The 25373-nt window shown below is 49.6% G+C and overlaps 1 long non-coding RNA gene across 1 annotated transcript; it reads left to right on the top strand.

The window, feature by feature from the left end:
• Nucleotides 1-8344: 8344 nt before the first annotated feature.
• On the top strand, nt 8345-16635 carry LOC142931331 (uncharacterized). The gene is made up of 2 exons (XR_012947329.1): nt 8345-13890; nt 15425-16635. It is a non-coding gene; the product is annotated as an uncharacterized LOC142931331 (long non-coding RNA).
• The last annotated feature ends 8738 nt before the right edge of the window (nt 16636-25373 follow it).

The following is a 25373-nucleotide window of genomic DNA, read 5'->3' as shown; positions in this document are numbered from 1 at the left end:
CAAATTGAAGCGTTTACGAAAGAAGTTTCTGAGACATCGAAATTTAAGCTTCTTGGTCTTGTTGGTGACGTTGGCGGTGGGGGTGTCAGTGGCGGCGATGGAGGCGGTAGCGTCATCAGCGTCGGCGTTCGAGGCGGTGGGAGCGTCTGCGGCATTGGTGGACGATGTGGTGTTGGCTGTGGCAGCAAAGGAGGTCTCCTCGTTAGTCGTGATAACGGCGGTGGTGGCGTCATCGGCGTCGGCGTTCGCGGCGGTGGGAGCGTCGGCAGCATTGGCGGAGACGTTGGCCGTGGCGGCGTGGGCGGCTGCGGCACGAATCAGCTTCTCGTTCTCGTGACGCAGCCGTTGATTCTCCTTCTTTACGAGCCAGTTCTGTTCACACAGCATCTGTTGATTCAGCACCATTGCGTTATCCCGAAGCAGTATCTCTAGACGCAACGCCTCATTGTCTTTACGCGTCTCCGCCTCCCTGAACCTAAGGAATGCGTTGTCGTCTTCCACCGTGCGTCTTCTTTGACGCAGCTTCACGTTTTCCTCGCACAGCATGGTGCTGTAACGCTGGGTGTTGGATAGGTTACAGCTCCAACGTCGCCACAGGAATATCTGGATCACAGCCATCATCACTATCGCAACGGCCATGAGCTGCTGTGACACAACGCATGGCAAGGGGTCTATGTTGGGCTTTGTGACCAATGGAGTCGGGTAGTTGACACTGCCTCCTCCTTTGTAGTCAACCAGTCTGGAAAAGTGAATCAAGAGCAACGCGACAAACGGTATGACTACATGCAGGAGCAGCATCTTGCCACGACGTGTTGCCAAGGCGAAGCCAGTTCGGGTGTGAAACTCGCGTGTGAGCGTCACGTGTGTATTAAGCCTGTGACGATTGCGACGTCATCGCCGGATGTGACGCGCTGACCCCGCCCCCAAACCGGATGAATGACGTCACAGACCGAGCCGCGCCCTTATTATTTATTTATTTGCCTCGGGCGGCGTCTCGCGCAGCGCCCCTAGCGGTAGCGGGGAGGTTAACGGTGGGGGGGGGGGGGCAAACGGGGGGAGGTGGAGGGGCGTGTTGAAGACGTCATCGCCGGATTTCCCGTTCACCACAACGGGCGACGCTTCCCTCACGTAAGATGGCCGCTGGTGACAATCGTTTGCGAGTTTGAAGTTGCAGGGCAGTTTTTTTCTCGTCGCATTCCAGCGCCTTTCTCTTCTCTCTGAGGCAGCAAGACACGCGGCCTTCCACTGCCAATAACCACCAATGACAACCAACTCACGTGTCTCCTTGTTGTTGCAGTATTAATTACGTAAGGGACCGACAGCCTTGGCTTTTTCACCACCATCAACCGAGAGTGGTCTCTGGGAGTCGAGTTTCTTCTGGTAGAGGGCACAGCTCCAGATTAATTCGAGTGTAAAATAAAAGTTGCCTACAACGAGCTGGCTAAGTGCGTGAGGGAGGATGCACGACTGGAGAAAACAACTGGGAATATGCACAACTTGTGCGGGTTTCACGACGCATTGATATTTACGCGACCCAAAACAAAACCTTTATTTTTATTTAAAGCTTTCGTGACTGCAGTAATTCATATTCTTGGTTCTTTTGGTAAAGTCACGTTGAAGGGAAACAATAAAACAATAAAATATATATAAAACAATAAAATTCTCACGACGTTTCGACTGCAACACAAGTAGTCATCATCAGGTGTGAAAACCAACGGCAAAAAACATTTTTTCAAATGTTTCTTGCCGTTTGTGTTGCAGTCGAAACGTCGTGAGAATTTTATTATATATATTTTATTGTTTCCCTTCAACGTGACTTTACCGAAAGAGCTAAGAATATGAATTACTGCAGTCACCAAAGCTTTAAATCAAAATTCTTTTAATTAATTTCTCCTACACAACCAAGCCAGCATCAGGACTCAAGGTAACGAAAACAAAACGAATTTCTTTTTATGTTACTTTATTTTAAGTTGTATTTACCATACAGTACATTTTTTAGAGTGTTACATGCAAATATACAATAATTCTTATTTATAAGCTTAACAGTGCTTCCCTTTTTTTGTTTAACCATAACACATTTTATGACACCGACGGATATGTGCATTTAGATACAGTACATTATTGCTTCCCGACTGACAAACCATGCGGCTTACGAAGGGTCATCAGGAACAGAACCCATTAGTAAGTCAGGCACGTGCGTGTGTGTGCGTCCATGTGTGTGTGAGGAGTGGTCGTGTACGTCATACGTCCTTGCTAACAGCCATTATCCAAACAGTCTGTTAAGGCTATACGGGGGTCCTTTGTCTTTTGCCTCTATGTGGGTGATGTTATTCGGGCTCTTAAACGTGTCAAATTGAAGCGTTTACGAAAGAAGTTTCTGAGACATCGAAATTTAAGCTTCTTGGTCTTGTTGGTGACGTTGGCGGTGGGGGTGTCAATGGCGGCGATGGAGGCGGTAGCGTCATCAGCGTCGGCATTCGAGGCGGTGGGAGCGTCTGCGGCATTGGTGGACGATGTGGTGTTGGCTGTGGCAGCAAAGGAGGTCTCCTCGTTAGTCGTGATAGCGGCGGTGGGGGCGTCATCGGCGTCGGCGTTCGCGGCGGTGGGAGCGTCGGCGGCATTGGCGGAGACGTTGGCCGTGGCGGCGTGGGCGGCTGCGGCACGAATCAGCTTCTCGTTCTCGTGACGCAGCCGTTGATTCTCCTTCATTACGAGCCAGTTCTGTTCACACAGCATCTGTTGATTCAGCACCATTGCGTTATCCCGAAGCAGTATCTCTAGACGCAACGCCTCATTGTCTTTACGCGTCTCCGCCTCCCTGAACCTAAGGAATGCGTTGTCGTCTTCCACCGTGCGTCTTCTTTGACGCAGCTTCACGTTTTCCTCGCACAGCATGGTGCTGTAACGCTGGGTGTTGGATAGGTTACAGCTCCAACGTCGCCACAGGAATATCTGGATCACAGCCATCATCACTATCGCAACGGCCATGAGCTGCTGTGACACAACGCATGGCAAGGGGTCTATGTTGGGCTTTGTGACCAATGGAGTCGGGTAGTTGACACTGCCTCCTCCTTTGTAGTCAACCAGTCTGGAAAAGTGAATCAAGAGCAACGCGACAAACGGTATGACTACATGCAGGAGCAGCATCTTGCCACGACGTGTTGCCAAGGCGAAGCCAGTTCGGGTGTGAAACTCGCGTGTGAGCGTCACGTGTGTATTAAGCCTGTGACGATTGCGACGTCATCGCCGGATGTGACGCGCTGACCCCGCCCCCAAACCGGATGAATGACGTCACAGACCGAGCCGCGCCCTTATTATTTATTTATTTGCCTCGCGCGGCGTCTCGCGCAGCGCCCCTAGCGGTAGCGGGGAGGTTAATGGTGGGGGTGGGGGCAAACGGGGGGAGGTGGAGGGGCGTGTTGAAGACGTCATCGACGGATTTCCCGTTCACCACAACGGGCGACGCTTCCCTCACGTAAGATGGCCGCTGGTGACAATCGTTTGCGAGTTTGAAGTTGCAGGGCAGTTTTTTTCTCGTCGCATTCCAGCGCCTTTCTCTTCTCTCTGAGGCAGCAAGACACGCGGCCTTCCACTGCCAATAACCACCAATGACAACCAACTCACGTGTCTCCTTGTTGTTGCAGTATTAATTACGTAAGGGACCGACAGCCTTGGCTTCTTCACCACCATCAACCGAGAGTGGTCTCTGGGAGTCGAGTTTCTTCTGGTAGAGGGCACAGCTCCAGATTAATTCGAGTGTAAAATAAAAGTTGCCTACAACGAGCTGGCTAAGTGCGTGAGGGAGGATGCACGACTGGAGAAAACAACTGGGAATATGCACAACTTGTGCGGGTTTCACGACGCATTGATATTTACGCGACCCAAAACAAAACCTTTATTTTTATTTAAAGCTTTCGTGACTGCAGTAATTCATGTTCTTGGTTCTTTTGGTAAAGTCACGTTGAAGGGAAACAATAACAATAAAATATATATAAACAATAAAATTCTCACGACGTTTCGACTGCAACACAAGTAGTCATCATCAGGTGTGAAAACCAACGGCAAAAAACATTTTTTCAAATGTTTCTTGCCGTTTGTGTTGCAGTCGAAACGTCGTGAGAATTTTATTATATATATTTTATTGTTTCCCTTCAACGTGACTTTACCGAAAGAGCTAAGAATATGAATTACTGCAGTCACCAAAGCTTTAAATCAAAATTCTTTTAATTAATTTCTCCTACACAACCAAGCCAGCATCAGGACTCAAGGTAACGAAAACAAAACGAATTTCTTTTTATGTTACTTTATTTTAAGTTGTATTTACCATACAGTACATTTTTTAGAGTGTTACATGCAAATATACAATAATTCTTATTTATAAGCTTAACAGTGCTTCCCTTTTTTTGTTTAACCATAACACATTTTATGACACCGACGGATATGTGCATTTAGATACAGTACATTATTGCTTCCCGACTGACAAACCATGCGGCTTACGAAGGGTCATCAGGAACAGAACCCATTAGTAAGTCAGGCACGTGCGTGTGTGTGCGTCCATGTGTGTGTGAGGAGTGGTCGTGTACGTCATACGTCCTTGCTAACAGCCATTATCCAAACAGTCTGTTAAGGCTATACGGGGGTCCTTTGTCTTTTGCCTCTATGTGGGTGATGTTTTTATTCGGGCTCTTAAACGTGTCAAATTGAAGCGTTTACGAAAGAAGTTTCTGAGACATCGAAATTTAAGCTTCTTGGTCTTGTTGGTGACGTTGGCGGTGGGGGTGTCAGTGGCGGCGATGGAGGCGGTAGCGTCATCAGCGTCGGCGTTCGAGGCGGTGGGAACGTCTGAGGCATTGGTGGACGATGTGGTGTTGGCCGTGGCAGCAAAGGAGGTCTCCTCGTTAGTCGTGATAGCGGCGGTGGTGGCGTCATCGGCGTCGGCGTTCGCGGCGGTGGGAGCGTCGGCGGCATTGGCGGTGACGTTGGCCGTGGCGGCGTGGGTGGCTGCGGCACGAATCAGCTTCTCGTTCTCGTGACGCAGCCGTTGATTCTCCTTCTTTACGAGCCAGTTCTTTTCACGCAGCATCTGTGGATTCAGCACCATTGCGTTCTCCCGAAGCAGTATCTCTAGACGCAACGCCTCATTGTCTTTACGCGTCTCCGCCTCCCTGAACCTGAGGAATGCGTTGTCGTCTTCCACCGTGCTTCTTCTTTGACACAGCTTCATGTTTTCCTCGCACAGCATGGCGCTGTAACGCTCGGTGTTGGATAGGTTACAGCTCCAACGTCGCCACAGGAATATCTCGATCACAGCCATCATCACTATCGCAACGGCCATGAGCTGCTGTGACACAACGCATGGCAAGGGGTCTATGTTGGGCTGTGTGACCAATGGAGTCGGGGTCGGGTAGTTGGCACTGTCTCCTTTATAACCAACCAATCCGGTAATGTGAATCAAGGTCAACATGACAAACGTCTTGACCCCATACAGCAGCACCATCTTGACCACGCGTGTTGCCAGTGAGGAGCCAGTTGGAGTTGTGAGCGTCACGTGCGAGCGTCACGTGTATTTAGCCTGTGACGATTGCGACGTCATCGCCGGATGTGACGCACAGGATGTGACGCTTAGAAATTCGATACCTGCCAGTGACGTCAACTGACACCGCCCCCAACAATTATGTTTGTTACGTCACAGACCGAGGTTGCGCCCTAATTAATTATAAAACATTTTTATCACGCGGCGTCTCGCGCAGCGCCTATAGCGGTAGCGGGGAGGATAATGGCGGGGGGGGAGACGGGGAGAAGGGGGCGGGGTCCATAGCGCTGCCGCGGTGTACGCGTTCCTGTCGGCCATCTTACACAGGGAAGAGTTTCCCGCTTTGGCCCAATCCCCGTGTCCCGTTTCTTCGTGGGGGTGGGGAGTGGGGAGGTGAAGTGGTGACGTGTTGATGACGCCCATCGCCGGCTTTCCCATTCACTGCGGGGGGCGACGCTTCCCTTGCGTAAGATGGCCGCCGGCGGCGAGTCGCAGGTTTGCGGTGTTCAGGGCGCACATGGGGCGCGCGCTCCCTTCACTCGGAGGCAGCAAGAGAGGCGGCCTTCGATAAGCTCCGATAAACAACACCCAGCTAAAGCAGCGTGTCTCCTTGCTGCTGCTGCTGTTGTGTTCGTTACGTAAGGGAACCGGCCGGCTTGGCTTCACCACCACCCCCGCCGCCAACAACCACCACCACCATCAGTCGCGCGCTTCTCCTGCGAGGTTTCAAAGCTCCTGGGGGGCCTCTTTGCGGGCTCGCTCGCTCGCTCGCGCCATCGTCCATGGCCGTGTCGCGGGGAGACGTCGTCTACCAGAAGGGGCAGGTGATGGACAAGTCGCGCCCGCTCCTCCTCCTCTCCCATACCCCCTCCTCTTTGTGCTCCACGCGTCCACTGCTGGACGAGGGCCTCTGCACACCCCGTGGGGTTTATTAACTTGACCATACTTCACCTCGCCTGCTCAGTGCGGGTTGGTGAGAGTGGGGGGTAGCGTCAGTAGAGTCGTGGCTGTCGGATGCACTTCTTCTGTATGCTGTGCACCGCGAAGCAGAATGAACACGTTGTTATTGACGTTATGCTATTGACGTTATGTTGTTGACGTTATGTTATTGACGTTATGTTATTGACGTTATGTTGTTGTGTTATTGACGTTATGTTGTTGTGTCATTGACGTTATGTTGACGTTATGTTGTTATGCTATTGACGTTATGTTGTGTTATTGACGTTATGTTGTGTTATTGACGTTATGTTGTGTTATTGACGTTATGTTGTGTTATTGACGTTATGTTGTTGACGTTATGTTGTGTTATTGACGTTATGTTATTGACGTTATGTTATTGACGTTATGTTGTGTTATTGACGTTATGTTGTGTTATTGACGTTATGTTGTTGACGTTATGTTCGCACGGTACGCGTGTACAGCGCTGTCTGCGCGTGCACTGTTGGGCTTACGTGCATTGTACAGTGACACTACAGTGCGGTGTGAATGAAGTCATCATCAACAGCGGTGGTCATATGCGAGTCGCCGCTCGCCGCCCTCGAAATGAGGATTTTATACCACTGGCTCGGTATATTATTTCCTCTTGCTATCAGTTTCGACGGTGTACTTGCATTCAATTAACTAGCAAATTGCGTGTATGTCAGCACTGTACGGAACTCGAGCCTTCACTCGCCCGCATTCACAGACCCGCTCTGGTACCAGCGTGGTGAAGTATGGTCAATACAAGCGCCGCAATGCGCCGCGCCCTGGTACTGCAGTGGACGGACGTCACTTCTCTCGCACAGCGCTCCGGGTGTCGGGGAACGCCGTGGGTCTCGCCGCGTGCTGAGCGTGCCGCGTGCTGAGCGTGCGGCGTGTGCCGCGTGCTGAGCGTGTGCCGCGTGCTGAGCGTGCCACGCGCCGCACGCCGCACGCGGCACGCTCAGCACGTGCCGCGTGCTGAGCGTGTGCCGCGTGCTGAGCGTGTGGCACGTGCTGAGCGTGTGGCACGTGCTGAGCGTGCCGCGTGCTGAGCGTGCCGCGTGCGGTCGATGTCGACTCAAAAGGGTCGTGGTGGTGGTGCTGATGGTGGTGGTTGTGTACCCTGTGTAGAGTGACGATTCTGACATTTGGGACGACACAGCGCTCATCAAGGCGTATGACAAAGCCGTCACGTCCTTCAAGGTGAGTGTCTCCGACTCTGGCTGTGAGCTCAACCGGTCCTGGGCCTCCCCTAGGTTGACTCAGCCACAGATGAGGACCAGGCGCGGTGTGTAAACATCGCCACTGTGGAGACAAAGGCGGCCGGGCGTGGTGCTGGCCACCCACCCCCTCGTGTGCTATGCCGGCCTTCATAGGTGCTCGCTAACAGCACTTGCCCCAACAGTCTGTTAAGGCTATAAGGGGGGGGTCTTTGTCTTTGTATCGCTTGTCTGTGTGTACTTGTGCACTTCGTATCTCTGTGTGCGTGTACATGGTTATATTTACACCTTGAGACACAACACACCTGTTGCAAGGGATACCCGGGAAAGCCCGACAATATAACACACTTCGTGTGTCACGTGCACCACCAGTGGTTACAAAACTTATTTCTTCACGGCTACATTTTTGTTCTCCTTCCCCCACACCTCCGATTAGCATCATTGGCTACGTACGATGCGAAAGAAATTCAACATGCGCACACCTTCGAGTACTGTGTTATCATTCGATGGTAAGCGCCTTGCTCAAGTTCATTTGACTGTTTTTGTCTAAACGAACTTCCTCACCAGGCGGCGGAGAACGTGCACAGTGATGCATGCGCAGGTTGGAAACATGTCAGCCACAAATATGAATGGGGAAAATGGGCACACAGTGGTTTGACAGCATTGTTGCTAACTCAATAAGGCTGCATTATGCCTAGACTAGTTATAATAAATGGCACTCGACACTGTGCCATAGCAAAGTGACGTAGGATTTCTAAGAGCGTGCTTTTTTGAGTCGATGAGCCATTTTAAATGTCATGTGAATGCGTACATTCATACGAGCGGGAATTGCTTCTAAATCCTCAAAATTATCCCAGAAAGTCACTCAAATTTGGTCGCTTGGTAAACCCCCCAAAATGCCTCTAAATCGAGCAACAAAATTGCTGAGTTGGCAACACTCTACGAGCCGTTGAAAAGTAGTACGTGTATGTACAGAAGCAGATCGAGACACCCGGTCTTACACGTCTTAGAGCAGGGGTGGGTTACCTACGGCCCGTGACTACGTCAGTGTATATGGCCGTGGCCACACGAAACCCAACCAACCTCAACTAACCGCCCGTGTTCTTTCAGACAGCGCTCAAAAATGGCACCGCCACTTGCGAGAGCCCCAAGACCTACGGGGAGACAAAGTCCGTGAACAAGCGGGCGAAGACACGGAGACGGCACAAGAGGAGCAGCGTGTCGCCCTCCGACAAGGTAAATATCCTGAAGTAGAAGATTAGTGGTGCTCTGGATGTGGCTGTCACGTTTATTTGCAAATGTGATTTATAGCTTTGACCATTACCTGCGTGATGTTAATAGTTGTCCGATTTGTCGTGTCTGCTGTCCAACCTATATTGGTCTTTCACCAATATTCTTCACAGGCCAACGCTTCTGGTGTTTGGCATTGTAGTGTTGCAGGGTAATCTCAGAGAGAAGGTCCATGAGAATAAAATAATAAATTGATAAAATAAAATAACACAATGCTAATTCCTTCGTCAAGGCTCTTTGTTCCTCTCACACAGCTTAAAAGCCGTGATCTGAACGTGGCTCTCTCACTCCAGCGCTGTCCTACCAGACAGTCTCGCTCCCTTCACCTGATGAAGGCCGCTTGTGTTGTGGCCGAAACGTCGTGAGAATATTATTGTGTTATTTTATTTTATCAATTTATTATTTTATTCTCATTCTACGTGACTTTACCGAAAGAACCAAAGAAGATGAATCATTGCAGTCACGAAAGCTTTAAATCGAAATTTAAGGTCCATGAGGTTTGCTTCTTCTGACAAGCAACTTATTTCATGAGACCTCCTTTGCCAGTATTAAATTATGATAATAGGGTTTTCCCCTTTCTGTTTTATTGCCAGAAAGGGGAAAGCCATATTAGCATAATCAACTTCTTCTTTTGCGTAGTGTTGTATATGTGGGTGTGTGAAAATTGATGAAAAATAATTAAAATTAAATGAAAGTCGAAATTTGCATAATTAATCCGAAATTATGCTAATTCGTGTAATTATGCATGTAACTATGCTAATTAGAGAGGCAATCGTATTAATGTATACGAGTGGGTGTGGTTGTGTTAATGATAGCCTTTATGATAATCAGGCCCCGCCTCGTTGACGAGGTGGGGTTATCAATCAGGATAACGCAATCAATCGTGTGCAGTTACGCTAGTGTCAATTCGGCCTCGTTGTCTAACTTCGTATTATTGATCAGCATAATACAATGATTCTCGCTTTAACACTCCCCGAGTGTTCATATTTTAGGTCCCATGTTCATATCGTTCGCTTTAGTTTAATGAGTGTGGATTGGTGTGTTTATAGTTTAGGTTCCCGAGTTCATATCATATTTTAGGTCCCATGTTCATATCGTTCGCTTTAGTTTAATGAGTGTGGATTGGTGTGTTTATAATTTAGGTTCCCGAGTTCATATCTCATCGCAGGATACAGGTTTTATGCAAAAATTTCAGGAAAGAATCACACGACCACTTTTGTATTAATCAATTTATTTTCTAATTAAACCTTAACTATAATATGTATGTGAACTCTCAATCTTGGAACTTCAACACGATATCCACACGGTTTCAAGACAGTATCATCAACGACTTTACGATTTCACTTTGATAACACATGGACCCCGCATAAAGCGATTGCTGTTAGTGAGAGAGAGAGTCAGGACATGCAAATGCTATGCTACACAAAAGCTTATACATTATAATATGAACGATCATTATGCTTGAAATGGTCAGCACATGATCACAGGAGATTGATTAACATGCAACGGTATTCATATAAAAAGACAATCAAACAGTTATTATTTCCAAAGGCATAAATGTAACAACAGATCCACCGGACAGACTATAAGATTACCGAAATGGCTTAGTGTGAGGGTATGCGGCGGAACGTGTTATCTCACGGGAGATTAATTAATTAATTCGTGAATAAGATTGTATGATCAGAAAATCGGTTTAGCACGATTCCTCCCCAGGAGCGTAGCTCTGTGGCGAAGGTGCCAAGGGTTAATTCGTATTGATGGATCGGTTGGTAACTTATGCGATTAGAAGTACAGTCCAAAACAAAATATTAAAGAGGGAAATTATGAATATACTTATAAATGACGGACTGTTATCACACGATCGATGCTTCCACAGCCAGATGGTTCACGGACTTGAGTGTTCGCTTCTGGTTAAGGACCTGTGTATGTTTGAGTGATATGAATTGTTTTGAATAGTCAGTGTTTGGAATTAATTATTTTTTTGTTGCCATACGCTGAAGTTGGCATCGCTTGTAGGAGAAGTAGCCTCGCTCCCTTTAGAGCGGTGAGGTGTGTGGGAGTGCATCATACGTATCGCCGCCCTCCTCCACGCAGCAGCCAGCCTCTGTCCACGGGGGAGAGTTGCTTGATCGCTCTCAGTTCTGCTCAGTGGACACCTCTCTCCACTGCTGGATGAGCTGCGCGATCACGCTCGTGCTGGTTCGCTGACAGCAGTTTCTCTCCGCTGTTGAATGAGCTGCATCGGCACGCTCCCTCTCTCTGGGTGGAGAACTCGAACGTGCTCGTTGCTGGTTTGCTGAAAGCAGGTTTTTCTCCACTGCTGGATGACTCAAGTCGCACGTGCTCTTGCTCTGGTTTGCAGAAGCTCTTGCTTGGTGCGTCGGTCGCTCTGCAGCTGGACTCAATGTAGAATAATCTTTCAGCAATACTCTCTTTTATGCCCAAAAATCCCTTCACTTGGATCCTGCCCACAAGGCGGGGTTTCTTTCGATTTTTGCTGTGTCAGGATTTGTCCGTATGTATCTGTGTCCGTACGTGTGTCAGTGTGTGTCCTTGTGCATCACCCACGGTATATTCCGTTGTCATACTCCTACCATAAAACCCACAAGTAAAACAATCAAATGTTATAAATTTTTTCGAAGGCGCCTCTCTGTCTGGGTGCACAACCTGGAGGGAGGGGCGATATTCCCTCCGACTTTCACCGACGCACAAAGAAATGGTTAAACAGTTTTAAGTTAACATTTCATTTCATCAGAGTTCCACAGTTATGATTCTGTATCAATCCAAGGTCTGAGTCAGCTTCTCGTTGTGGTGTTTGACTCGTGTTTCCCCAAGCGTATACACACTCCTACCCCTCGCTGCAGGGATACAAAGACGGCCGGGATTTCCCTTTCTCTCCGACCCTGGGTTTAACATCGCCCTTTGCTTACGTTGCAGTTTTGCTGTGCCCTTGCATTTCTTTTCCTCTCTACTCTTACTTTAACCCTGCTTATTATTTGCGTATGGGTGGAGGCTAGAGCATTTATGTTGACTTAGGAAAACCTGATTGTTATAGGTTTCGGGTCAAGTCGTATAGAAATTATTAAAATATGGAAATACATTTCATATTAAATTAATAGACGGGTGATGGTTACATTGACGTAGCTTGTGGCAGGGTTCAATTGAAGTGGGTGTGAAGATCAATAACTTTAGCCTACCCTGTCGTTAAATTCCGACTTTAAGTTACTTTGATAGTAATGCAGAACCAATTAGCTTTTTTGACTTAACTAGATCTAGGCTAACGCAACCTCCCAGTGACCCTGGCTTTGTGTTTACGTCAGCCCCTTGCAATCCGCTGCGCTCTGCTCTCTATCTGCTCCCTCTGACCCTGGGAGGGCTCTGAACGTCAAAATCGTGTTAGTGGGTCAAGGTAAATATGACCTCCACATGCCATGCTGAGGCCTGGTTTGGTGTTTTTATTCATTATTAAAATTAAAAGAAACAATAGAAATATGTATCTATATGTATTGAAAAATTACTTGTTAATATTAAGATGGAAAGGGGGGCATATACAACAGTAGAAACCCCCCATGATTTCGTGAGAGAGTTGCTTCTGCCGAAATCCACTCTCAGTCTGTTTAGGCTCCACCGTGTGAGCCATTTGGAGCTGTAGCCAGATGCGAGCTCAGTGTTAATGTGCCATTTTATTGAGAGACTGCTACTGTGTGGTGTTATCTCGGTGTGGTCTGGGACTGTTTTGTTGTTTTTTGCTGCCTTGCCCAAGCTTGATAATAAATTCCTTTTTTATATTTAGTGACTTGCTAACCATTTTCTTTATTTTTCACTCCTATCATTTCATTTGTATTGTTTGCTGTTGTACCTTGCTGACCTCCCCATTCTGGACCATCTGTGAAAATGAGCTTCATAGCTTATCGAATTCCTCCAGTCTAAATAAAGATTCTCATGTATGTATGTTGAACTGCTTTCGCACCATATTCTTGGTTCTTTCGGTAAAGTCACGTAGAAGGGAAATAATAAAATAATAAAAATAAAACACTCAAATTCTCACGACGTTTCGCACCGTACATAGCCAACTGCGCTAGTCAGAGGTGCGGGGGAAGTACAAGAAACTGAACACAAAAAGCACTTCTAAAGAAATTAGTTTTCAGTCTAGATGTAAAAGTGCGTAGCTCCAGTGGCTTCCTAATATCGGAAAGGAAGAGCGTTCCAGATGGCCGCAGAAGCGCATCTGAAAGTGCACAGTGAAAAATCGAGCCAAAAGTTTGATGGTTAGCCAAACGGTCCCTGTGAGTATTCCCTGCTGCAACGACACTGAGAACAAGGAACACAAATCGTACGTAAGCATACACAGTCCTGCGGATGGCAATTTTCCTCAGCTAAATGCCGATGTCGAGGTCTTCCAGCCACGGGAGCTCTTGAGGAGAGAGTTAATGTAGTTTTGCTTTTCTTCCATTGGTGGAGTGCAGACTACAGCGGTTTACTTTGTGGAGACTTGAGGCAGCCAGGCGTGGTGCTGGCTGCATCGCCGCCTTGTTGCGCCTTGCCGTCCTTCGTAGGTGTGCCAACAGCGCTTGCTCCAGTGGCACGCGTCGGCTAGACGGGGTCAATCGTTGCCCGTCTCTGTGCCAACCTCTCGCGTGCCATTGGAGGCTGGGCGACCTGTGCCAGGCTGCCTGGTCCGAGGATGGCGTGGTCTACGACGCCACGATCAAGTCGGTGGACGCCAGCCCCGGCACGTGAGTCGTGGTCTTCACGGGCTACGGCAACGAGGATGAGCTGAAGCTCGCCGATCTTCTGCCGCCAGCGGCGGAGTCTGCCGTCGGCGCCGGCGGGGAGAGCGACGCGGCCGCGAGCTTCGACGCCGACGCGGCGTCCCAGGCCGGCAAGGTGAGCCGGGGCGGCGGGGCTGTGATGGATTCGGATGAATGGATTCATTGAGAGTTGAGCTGCCTTTCCTGCTCAAAACATTCAATGGGGCAAATGTTCATTTGCTCTGAGCCAGTGGTGCAAAAACCCGACCCCCCCCCCCTCCCCCAAGGCTTAAACTTGTAACTTTTCAAGACCGGTCCTGGGACCACATTGACCATCTTGCACAAACCAAAATGGCAATGTATGGTCAAACAACTCCCCCCCATGACCCAATACGGCATGGTGAGACCTTCATCTGTCAAGAGGGTTTCATGAAGGGCTGTAAATTATAGCATAAATCATTCATTGCGGTGGAAAGGAAGTTTTTGATACATTTGTGAAGAAAAGCAGCCTAACCCCTAAACGTTGGCAGCTACGTGGCTCTCGCCAGGACGTGGACCCAGCCCGATGTTTTATTTGGCCGTGTTACCGAGGGTGGAGGTGAGGAGGTGCCCTTCTGTTGGAGCGTAACAATACGAGTAGGTTGATTGGCAAGACGAAGATTTTTTTCTGTGTGGGGAATTAAAGCTGTGGAGCGTCGTTGAACCAAATGCGTTGCATTTGAAGAGAAGTAAAAACATGAAGAAAACCCGTTTCTTGAAGGCAATTTTGATCGATTTTTAAGTCAGATGAAAAACTCGTCTGCCACATTATTTAGAATTCTAGAAGATCTTTGTCTTTTATGTGTGCCAATGGAAGTACAGTGGTGGTGCGGTTGAGTGCACTACGCCCCGAACCCGGCGACTTGAGTTCGACCAATAACAGTGGCTAATATTTAATCTTTTCCTGTGCCTCCCCTAGGTTGTCTCAGCCTTAAATAGTCACCTGGTGCTGTGTGTAAATATCCACATTTGAGGAAACAAGGGCAGCCAAGCATTGTGCTGGCCAACCATCTCCATCGCATGCCGTGCCGGCATTAATAGATGCTCTCAAACAGCATTTGCCCCAACAGTCTGTTAAAGGCTATGCGGGGGATCTCTGTCATTGTGGAAGTACATGCTGCGCCAACAATGCAGTGCGTCGTTTCAAGGCCCATATGTAATGTTATGTCAATACAGATATTACCTCTTTAGAACGAACCACTAGCGAACCTGGAATGAAAACTTAAACTGGACCTTGAGGAAACACGTGACAGCGGCAATGTGTCGCTGTGTATATCTAATGGTTTATTTGAACAGGCATCCTAAACAAATACTAAATTAAAACATAACGTACAGGCAGGTACATGTGTACATTATTCATAGAATACAAAAGAAAAACCCATCAATGATTGGATGTTTGGCAGCGAGCACGATCGTTATATATGTAGGGTGGCTAAGGTAACCCGGACGCTGTGTGGAAGTATGCGAATCGACACGAGAATTAACGCCACTGCAGCTATGCTCGTAATAAATGGGGTGTCGTTATGAGCACGGTCCGTTATACGAGGTCAAGCCGTAGTCATTTAAGGAATGCAGAATCGCGCGAAAGTGTCTCTCCGATGTGCGTTCCCGTGTGTGTGCCGACGCCGCAGGAGAGTGCCCCCTCCGCCGACGACTACGAGATGCCAGGCAGACCCAAGGGTGGGCACGGAGAACGGAAGAAGGGTCACAAGCAGAAGCAGAGCGTCCCACCGTGGGCCTACCCGTCGCCACCCTTGTCCCATCCTCCCCCCTTCCCTGGCTTTCCACCTTACGTGAGCACATTCGCCTGGTGGGACACTTGAGCGTTGCCGTGTGTGTCATACGAATGAGCGAGTGTTGTTAGGCGAGGAATTAAAAGCGATTGTTACATGCCGACTAGAGCGGTTAATCGATCGGCAGGTCGCACATCTTGGGGGAAAGCGTGTGAAAGAGTAGGCCAAATACCCCCTAAAGCGGCTCTCAGTGTTACCACGTGATACATTACTCACAATACCCCCACAGTGTTACCACGTGATACATTACTCACAATACCACCACAGTGTTACCACGTGACTAGACTCAAGGTAACGAAAACAAATCGGATTAATTTATTTTCACGTAACTTTATTTTGAGTTGTATTCCCCATACAGTATATTTTTTACGGTGTTACAGGCAAATGTACAATTATTGTTATTTTTATGCCTAACAATGCTTCCCTTTTTTGTTTAACCATAACACATTTTATAACACTTACAGGTATGTGCATTTAAATACAGTAAATTATCTCGTCCCGACTTACGAACCATTCTACTTATGAAGGGTCTTCAGGAACAGAACCCATTAGTAAGTCAGCCACTTGTGTGTGTGTCCATGTGTGTGTCCATGTGTGTGTGAGCGATAGTGTAGCTGTTAGCGCGCTGCGCTATGATCTTGGCGACCCGGGTTCAATTCCCGCTCGCGGCCAACAGTGACGATTATCTGAGCCGGTCCCGGGCCTCCCCTAGGTCGACTCACCCTCAAATGAGTACCTGGTGCGGTGTAAACATCGCTACTGGGGAGACAAAGGCAGTCGGGCGTGGTGCTGGCCACCCACCCACTCGTGTACCGTTCCGGCCTTATTAGGTGCTCGCTAACAGCACTTGACCCTACAGTCTTTGTGTGAGGAGCGGTCGTGTAGGTTATACGTCCTTGCTAACAGCCCTTGTCCAAACAGTCTGTGAAGGCTATGCGGGGGTTCTTTGTCTTTTGCCTTTGTGTGTGATGTTTTAATTCGGGCTTTTTAACTTTTAAAATGAAAGAGTTGAATGAAAGAGGTTTCTGAGCCATAAAAATGAAAGTTTATTCGTCTTGGCAATGGCATTAGTGGCGGCGGTGTTGGCGTCGTGGTGATGGCGTTGTTGGTGTTGGCGTTCGCGGCGTTGGGAGTGTCCGTGACATTGGTGGAGGTGCTGACGTTGACGGCTGCGGCGCGAATCAGCTTCTCGTTCTCGTGACGCAGCCGTTGATTCTCTACGAGCCGGCTCTCCTCATGCAGCATCTGTGGATGCAGCACCATCGCCCTCTCCTGAAGCAGCATCTCTCGACGCAACGCCTCATTGTCCTTACGCGTCGCCGCCTCCCTCACCCTCAGGGTGGCGTTGTCGTCTTCCACCGTGCTTGTTCTTTGACGCAGCTTCACGTTGTCCTCGCACAGCATGGCACTGTAACGCTCGGCGTCGGATAGGTTACAGCTCCAACGACGCCACAGGAATATCTGGATCACAGCCATCATCACTATCGCAATGCCCATCAGCCGTGACACAACGCATGACAGCGGGTCTATGTAGGGCTTTGTGCACAATGGAGTCGGGGTTGGGTAGTTGGCACTGTCTCCTTTATAATCGACCAATCCGGTAATGTGAATCAAGTTCAATATGACGAACGCCTTGACTCCATGCAGGAGCAACATCTTGCCACAGAAGCCAAGTTCGAGTGTGAGCATCGCGTGTGAGCGTCACGTGTATTTATCCTGTGACGAATGTGACGTCATCGCCGGATGTGACGCGGTTAGAATCCGACACCGGCCGGGCACGTCAGCTGACCCCCCCAACCCCCCAAAAACATGGTCTGTGATGTCACAGACCGAGGTGCGCCCTATTTATTTATTTTAACTCGCGCGGTTTTTCGTGCAGCGCCCCTAGCGGTAGCGGGGAGGATAACGGTGGGGGGTGGGGGGACGGTAGGGGGGTCGGGAGCGCTGCCGCGGTGTACGCGTTGCTGTCGGCCATCTTACACAGGGAAAAGTTTCGCTTTTGCCAATCCCTGTGTCCCCTCACGGCGTGGGGGGGACGGAGAGGTGAAGGGGGGGCGCGCGTGTTGATGACGTCATCGCCGGCGACGCTTCCCTCACGTAAGATGGCCGCTGGTAACAATCGTTTGCGATTTTGAAGTTGCAGGTCAGTTTTTTCTCGTCGCATTCCAGCGCCTTTCTCTTCTCTCTGAGGCAGCAAGACACGCGGGCTTCCACTGCCAATAGCCACCAGTGACAACCAACTCACGTGTCTCCTTGTTGTTGTTGCAGTATTAATTACGTAAGGGATCGACAGCCTTGGCTTCTTCACCATCAACCGAGAGTGGTCTCTGGGAGTCGAGTTTCTTCTGGTAGAGGGCACAGCTCCAGATTAGTTCGAGTGTAAAATAAAAGTTGCCTACAACGAGCTGGCTAAGTGCGTGAGGGAGGATGCACGACTGGAGAAAACAACTGGGAATATGCATAACTTGTACGGGTTTCACGACGCATTGATATTTACGCGACCCAAAACAAAACCTTTATTTTTATTTAAAGCTTTCGTGACTGCAGTGATTCATATTCTTGGTTCTTTTGGTAAAGTCACGTTGAAGGGAAACAATAAAACAATAAAATATATATAAAACAATAAAATTCTCACGACGTTTCAACTGCAACACAAGTAGTCATCATCAGGTGTGAAAACCAACGGCAAAAAACATTTTTTCAAATGTTTCTTGCCGTTTGTGTTGCAGTCGAAACGTCGTGAGAATTTTATTTTACATATATTTTATTATTGTTTCCCTTCAACGTGACTTTACCGAAAGAGCTAAGAATATGAATTACTGCAGTCACCAAAGCTTTAAATCAAAATTATTTTAATTAACAATTAATTTCTCCTACACAACCAAGCCAGCATCAGGACTCAAGGTAACGAAAACAAAACGAATTTCTTTTTATGTTACTTTATTTTAAGTTGTATTTACCATACAGTACATTTTTTAGAGTGTTACATGCAAATATACAATAATTCTTATTTATAAGCTTAACAGTGCTTCCCTTTTTTTGTTTAACCATAACACATTTTATGACACCAACGGATATGTGCATTTAAATACAGTACATTATTGCTTCCCGACTGACAAACCATGCGGCTTACGAAGGGTCATCAGGAACAGAATCCATTAGTAAGTCAGGCACGTGCGTGTGTGTGCGTCCATGTGTGTGTGAGGAGTGGTCGTGTACGTCATACGTCCTTGCTAACAGCCATTATCCAAACAGTCTTTTAAGGCTATACGGGGGTCCTTTGTCTTTTGCCTCTATGTGGGTGATGTTTTTATTCGGGCTCTTAAACGTATCAAATTGAAGCGTTTCCGAAAGAAGTTTCTGAGACATCGAAATTTAAGCTTCTTGGTCTTGTTGGTGACGTTGGCGGTGGGGGTGTCAGTGGCGGCGATGGAGGCGGTAGCGTCATCAGCGTCGGTGTTCGAGGCGGTGGGAGCGTCTGAGGCATTGGTGGACGATGTGGTGTTGGCCGTGGCAGCAAAGGAGGTATCCTCGTTAGTCGTGATAGCGGCGGTGGTGGCGTCATCGGCGTCGGCGTTCGCGGCGGTGGGAGCGTCCGCGGCATTGGCGGTGACGTTGGCCGTGGCGGCGTGGGCGGCTGCGGCACGAATCAGCTTCTCGTTCTCGTGACGCAGCCGTTGATTCTCCTTCTTTACGAGCCAGTTCTTTTCACGCAGCATCTGTGGATTCAGCACCATTGCGTTCTCCCGAAGCAGTATCTCTAGACGCAACGCCTCATTGTCTTTACGCGTCTCCGCCTCCCTGAACCTGAGGAATGCGTTGTCGTCTTCCACCGTGCTTCTTCTTTGACACAGCTTCATGTTTTCCTCGCACAGCATGGCGCTGTAACGCTCGGTGTTGGATAGGTTACAGCTCCAACGTCGCCACAGGAATATCTCGATCACAGCCATCATCACTATCGCAACGGCCATGAGCTGCTGTGACACAACGCATGGCAAGGGGTCTATGTTGGGCTGTGTGACCAATGGAGTCGGGGTCGGGTAGTTGGCACTGTCTCCTTTATAACCAACCAATCCGGTAATGTGAATCAAGGTCAACATGACAAACGCCTTGACCCCATACAGCAGCACCATCTTGACCACGCGTGTTGCCAGCGAGGAGCCAGTGGGACTTGTGAGCGTCACGTGCGAGCGTCACGTGTATTTAGCCTGTGACGATTGCGAAGTCATCGCCGGATGTGACGCGCAGGATGTGACGCTTGGAAATTCGATACCTGCCAGTGACGTCGCTGACACCGCCCCCAACAATTATGCTTGTTACGTCACAGACCGAGGTTGCGCCCTAATTAATTATAAAACATTTTTATCACGCGGCGTCTCGCGCAGCGCCTATAGCGGTAGCGGGGAGGATAATGGCGGGGGGGGGAGACCGGGAGGAGGGGGCGGGGTCCATAGCGCTGCCGCGGTGTACGCGTTCCTGTCGGCCATCTTACACAGGGAAGTTTCCCGCTTTGGCCCAATCCCCGTGTCCCGTTTCTTCGTGGGGAGGGGGGAGGTGAAGTGGTGACGTGTTGATGACGCCCATCGCCGGCTTTCCCATTCACAGCGGGGGACGACGCTTCCCTTGCGTAAGATGGCCGCCGGCGGCGAGTCGCAGGTTTGCGGTGGCGGCGTTCAGGGCGCACATGGGGCGCGCGCTCCCTTCACTCGGAGGCAGCGAGAGAGGCGGCCTTCGATAAGCTCCGATAAACAACACCCAGCTAAAGCAGCGTGTCTCCTTGCTGTTGCTGTTGTGTTCGTTACGTAAGGGAACCGGCCGGCTTGGCTTCACCACCACCACCCCCGCCGCCAACAACAACAACCACCACCACCACCTTCAGTCGCGCGCTTCTCCTGCGAGGTTTCAAAGCTCCTGGGGGGCCTCTTTGCGGGCTCGCTCGCTCGCGCCATCGTCCATGGCCGTGTCGCGGGGAGACGTCGTCTACCAGAAGGGGCAGGTGATGGACAAGTCGCGCCCGCTCCTCCTCCTCTCCCATACCCCCTCCTCTTTGTGCTCCACGCGTCCACTGCTAGACGAGGGCCTCTGCACACCCCGTGGGGTTTATTAACTTGACCATACTTCACCTCGCCTGCTCAGTGAGGGTTGGTGAGAGTGGGGGGTAGCGTCAGTAGAGTCGTGGCTGTCGGATGCACTTCTTCTGTATGCTGTGCACCGCGAAGCAGAATGAAGACGTTGTTATTGACGTTATGTTGTTGACGTTATGTTATTGACGTTATGTTATTGACGTTATGTTGTTGACGTTATGTTATTGACGTTATGTTGTGTTATTGACGTTATGCTATTGACGTTATGTTATTGACGTTATGTTGTTGACGTTATGTTATTGACGTTGTGTTGTTGACGTTATGTTGTTGTGTTATTGACGTTATGTTGTGTTATTGACGTTATGCTATTGACGTTATGTTGTTGACGTTATGTTATTGACGTTATGTTATTGACGTTATGTTGTTGACGTTATGCTATTGACGTTATGTTGTTGACGTTATGTTATTGACGTTATGTTGTGTTATTGACGTTATGTTATTGACGTTATGTTATTGACGTTATGTTGTTGTGTTATTGACGTTATGTTGTTAACGATATGTTCGCACGGTACGCGTGTACAGCGCTGTCTGCGCGTGCACGGTTGGGCTTACGTGCATTGTACAGTGACACTACAGTGCGGTGTGAATGAAGTCAACAGTGCACTACTTTGTGGCGAATCAACAGCGGTGGTCATATGCGAGTCACCGCTCGCCGCCCTCGAAATGAAGAATTTCTACCACTGGCTCGGTATATTATTTCCTCTTGCTATCAGTTTCGACGGTGTACTTGCATTCAATTAACCTGCAAATTGCGTGTGTGTCAGCACTGTACGGAACTCGAGCCTTCACTCGCCCGCATTCACAGACCCGCTCTGGTACCAGCGTGGTGAAGTATGGTCAAAACAAGCCCCGCACTGCGCCGCGCCCTGGTACTGCAGTGGACGGACGTCACTTCTCTCGCACAGCGCTCCGGGTGTCGGGGAACGCCGTGGGTCTCGCCGCGTGCTGAGCGTGCCGCGTGCTGAGCGTGCCGCGTGCTGAGCGTGCCGCGTGCTGAGCGTGCCGCGTGCTGAGCGTGCCACGTGCTGAGCGTGTGGCACGTGCTGAGCGTGGGCCGCGTGCCGAGCGTGTGCCGCGTGCTGAGCGTGCCACGTGCTGAGCGTGCCGCGTGCTGAGCGTGCCGCGTGCTGAGCGTGGCACGCGCCGCACGCCGCACGTGGCACGCTCAGCACGTGCCGCGTGCTGAGCGTGGTACGTGCTGAGCGTGTGGCACGTGCTGAGCGTGCCGCGTGCTGAGCGTGCCGCGTGCTGAGCGTGCCGCGTGCTGAGCGTGCCGCGTGCTGAGCGTCGCACGTGCCGCGTGTTGAGCGTAGCACGTGCTGAGCGTGCCGCGTGCGGTCGATGTAGACTCAAAAGGGTCGTGGTGGTGATGGTGGTGGTGGTTGTGTGTCCTGTGTAGAGTGACGATTCTGACATTTGGCACGACGCAGCGCTCATCAAGGCGTATGACAAAGCCGTCACGTCCTTCAAGGTGAGTGTCTCCGACTTTGGATGTGAGCTCAACCGGTCCTGGGCCTCCCCTAGGTTGACTCAGCCACAAATGAGGACCAGGCGCGGTGTGTAAACATCGCCACTGTGGAGACAGGCGGCCGGGCGTGGTGCTGGCCACCCACCCCCTCGTGTGCTATGCCGGCCTTCATAGGTGCTCGCTAACAGCACTTGCCCCAACAGTCTGTTAAGGCTATAAGGGGGGGGTCTTTGTCTTTGTATCGCTTGTCTGTGTGTACTTGTGCACTTCGTATCTCTGTGTGCGTGTACATGGTTATATTTACATCTTGAGACACAACACTTGTTGCAAGGGATACCCGGGAAAGCCCGACAATATAACACACTTCGTGTGTCACGTGCACCACCAGTGGTTACAAAACTAATTTCTTTACGGCTACATTTTTGTTCTCCTTCCCCCACACCTCCGATTAGCATGATTGGCTACGTACGATGCGAAATAAATTCAACATGCGCACACCTTCGAGTACTGTGTTATCATTCGATGGTAAGCGCCTTGCTCAAGTTGATTTGACTGTTTTTGTCTAAACGAACTTCCTCACCAGGCGGCAGAGAACGTGCACAGTGATACGTGCGCAGGTTGGAAACATGTCAGCCACAAATATGAATGGGGAAAATGGGCACACAGTGGTTTGACAGCATTGTTGCTAACTCAATAAGGCTGCATTATGCCTAGACTAGTTATAATAAATGGCACTCGACACTGTGCCATAGCAAAGTGACGTAGGATTTCTAAGAGCGCGCTTTTTTGAGTCGATGAGCCATTTTAAATGTCATGTAATGGCGTACATTCATACGCAGCGGGAATTGCTTCTAAATCCTCAAAATTATCCCAGAAAGTCACTCAAATTTGGTCGCTTGGTAAACCCCCAAAAATGCCTCTAAATCGAGCAACAAAATTGCTGAGTTGGCAACACTGTACGAGCCGTTCCAAAGTAGTACGTGTATGTACAGAAGCAGGTCTAGACACCCGGTCCTACACGTCTTAGAGCAGGGGTGGGTTACCTACGGCCCGTGACTTCGTCAGTGTATATGGCCATGGCCACACGAAACCCAACCAACCTCAACTAACCGACCGTGTTCTTTCAGACAGCGCTCAAAAATGGCACCGCACTTGCGAGAGCCCCAAGACCTACGGGGAGACAAAGTCCGTGAACAAGCGGGCGAAGACACGGAGACGGCACAAGAGGAGCAGCGTGTCGCCCTCCGACAAGGTAAATATCCTGAAGCAGAAGATTACTGGTGCTCTGGATGTGGCTGTCACGTTTATTTGCAAATGTGATTCATAACTTTGACCATTACCTGCGTGATGTTAATAGTTGTCCGCTTTGTCGTGTCTGCTGTCCAACCTATATTGGCCTTTCCCCAATATTCTTCACAGGCCACCGCTTCTGGTGTTTGGTATTGTTGTGCTACAGGGAAATCTCAGGGAGAAGGTCCATGAGGTTTGCTTCTCCCGACAAGCAAATTATTTCATGAGACCTCCTTTGCCAGTATTAAATTATGATAATAGGGTTTTCCCCTTTCTGTTTTATTGCCAGAAAGGGGAAAGCCATATTATCATAAGCAATTTCTTCTTTTGCGTAGAAACCCCCCATGATTTCGTGAGAGAGTTGCTTCTGCCGAAATCCACTCTCAGTCTGTTTAGGCTCCACCATGTGAGCCATTTGGAGCTGTAGCCAGATGCGAGCTCAGTGTTAATGTGCCATTTTATTGAGATACTACTACTGTGTGGTGTTATCTCGGTGTGGCCTGGGACTGTTTTGTTGTTTTTTGCTGCCTTGCCCAAGCTTGATAAATCGGATCCCCGTAATTAATAAATTCCTTTTTTTATATTTAGTGACTTGCTAACCATTTTCTTTATTTTTCACTCCTATCATTTCATTTGTATTGTTTGCTGTTGTACCTTGCTGACCTCCCCATTCTGGACCATCTGTGAAAATGAGCTTCATAGCTCATCGAATTCCTCCAGTCTAAATAAAGATTCTCATGTATGTATGTTGAACTACTTTCGCACCATATTCTTGGTTCTTTCGGTAAAGTCACGTAGAAGGGAAATAATAAAATAATAAAAATAAAACACTAAAATTCTCACGACGTTTCGCACCGTACATAGCCAACCGCGCTAGTCAGAGGTGCGGGGGAAGTACAATAATCTGATCACAAAAAGCACTTCTAAAGATATTAGTTTTCAGTCTAGATGTAAAAGTGCGTAGCTCCAGTGGCTTTTCTAATATCGGAAAGGAAGAGCGTTCCAGATGGCCGCAGAAGCGCATCTGAAAGTGCGAGCCAAAAGTTTGATGGTTAGCCAAACGGTCCCTTTGTGTGTTCCCCGCTGCGACGACACTGAGAACAAGGAACACAAATCGTACGTAAGCATACACAGTCCTGCGGATGGCAATTTTCCTCAGCTAAATGCCAATGTCGAGGTCTTCCAGCCACGGGAGCTCTTCAGGAGAGAGTTAATGTACTTTTGCTTTTCTTCCGTTGGTGGAGCGCAGACTACAGCGGTTTACTTTGTGGAGACTCGAGGCAGCCAGGCGTGGTGCTGGCCGCATTGCCGCCTTCTTGCGCCATGCCGTCCTTCGTAGGTGTGCCAACAGCGCTTGCTCCAGTGGCACGCGTCGGCTAGACGGGGTGAATCGTTGCCCGTCTCTGTGCCAACCTCTCGCGTGCCATTGGAGGCCGGGCGACCTGTGCCAGGCTGCCTGGTCCGAGGACGGCGTGGTCTACGACGCCACGATCAAGTCGGTGGACGCCAGCGCCGGCACGTGCGTCATGGTCTTCACGGGCTACGGCAACGAGGATGAGCTGAAGCTCGCCGATCTTCTGCCGCCAGCGGCGGAGTCTGCCGCCCGCGCCGGCGGGGAGAGCGACGCGGCCGCGAGCTGCGACGCCGACGCGGCGTCCCGGGCCGGCAAGGTGAGCCGGGGCGGCGGGGCTGTGATGAATTCGGATTAATCGATTCGTTGAGAGTTGAGCTGCCTTTCCTGCTCAAAACATGCAATGGGGCAAATGTTCATTTACTCTGAGCCAGTGGTGCAAAAACCCGACCCCCCCCCCCCTCCCCAAGGCTTAAACTTGTAACTTTTCAAGACCAGTCCTGGGACCACATTGACCATCTTGCACAAACCAAA

This window comes from Petromyzon marinus, chromosome 52 (genome assembly GCF_048934315.1).
Source record: "Petromyzon marinus isolate PM22_M1 ecotype Great Lakes invasive population chromosome 52, UKy_Petmar_22M1.pri1.0, whole genome shotgun sequence".
Lineage (NCBI taxonomy): Eukaryota > Metazoa > Chordata > Hyperoartia > Petromyzontiformes > Petromyzontidae > Petromyzon > Petromyzon marinus.
This window is presented reverse-complemented; position numbering and strand designations above follow the sequence as displayed.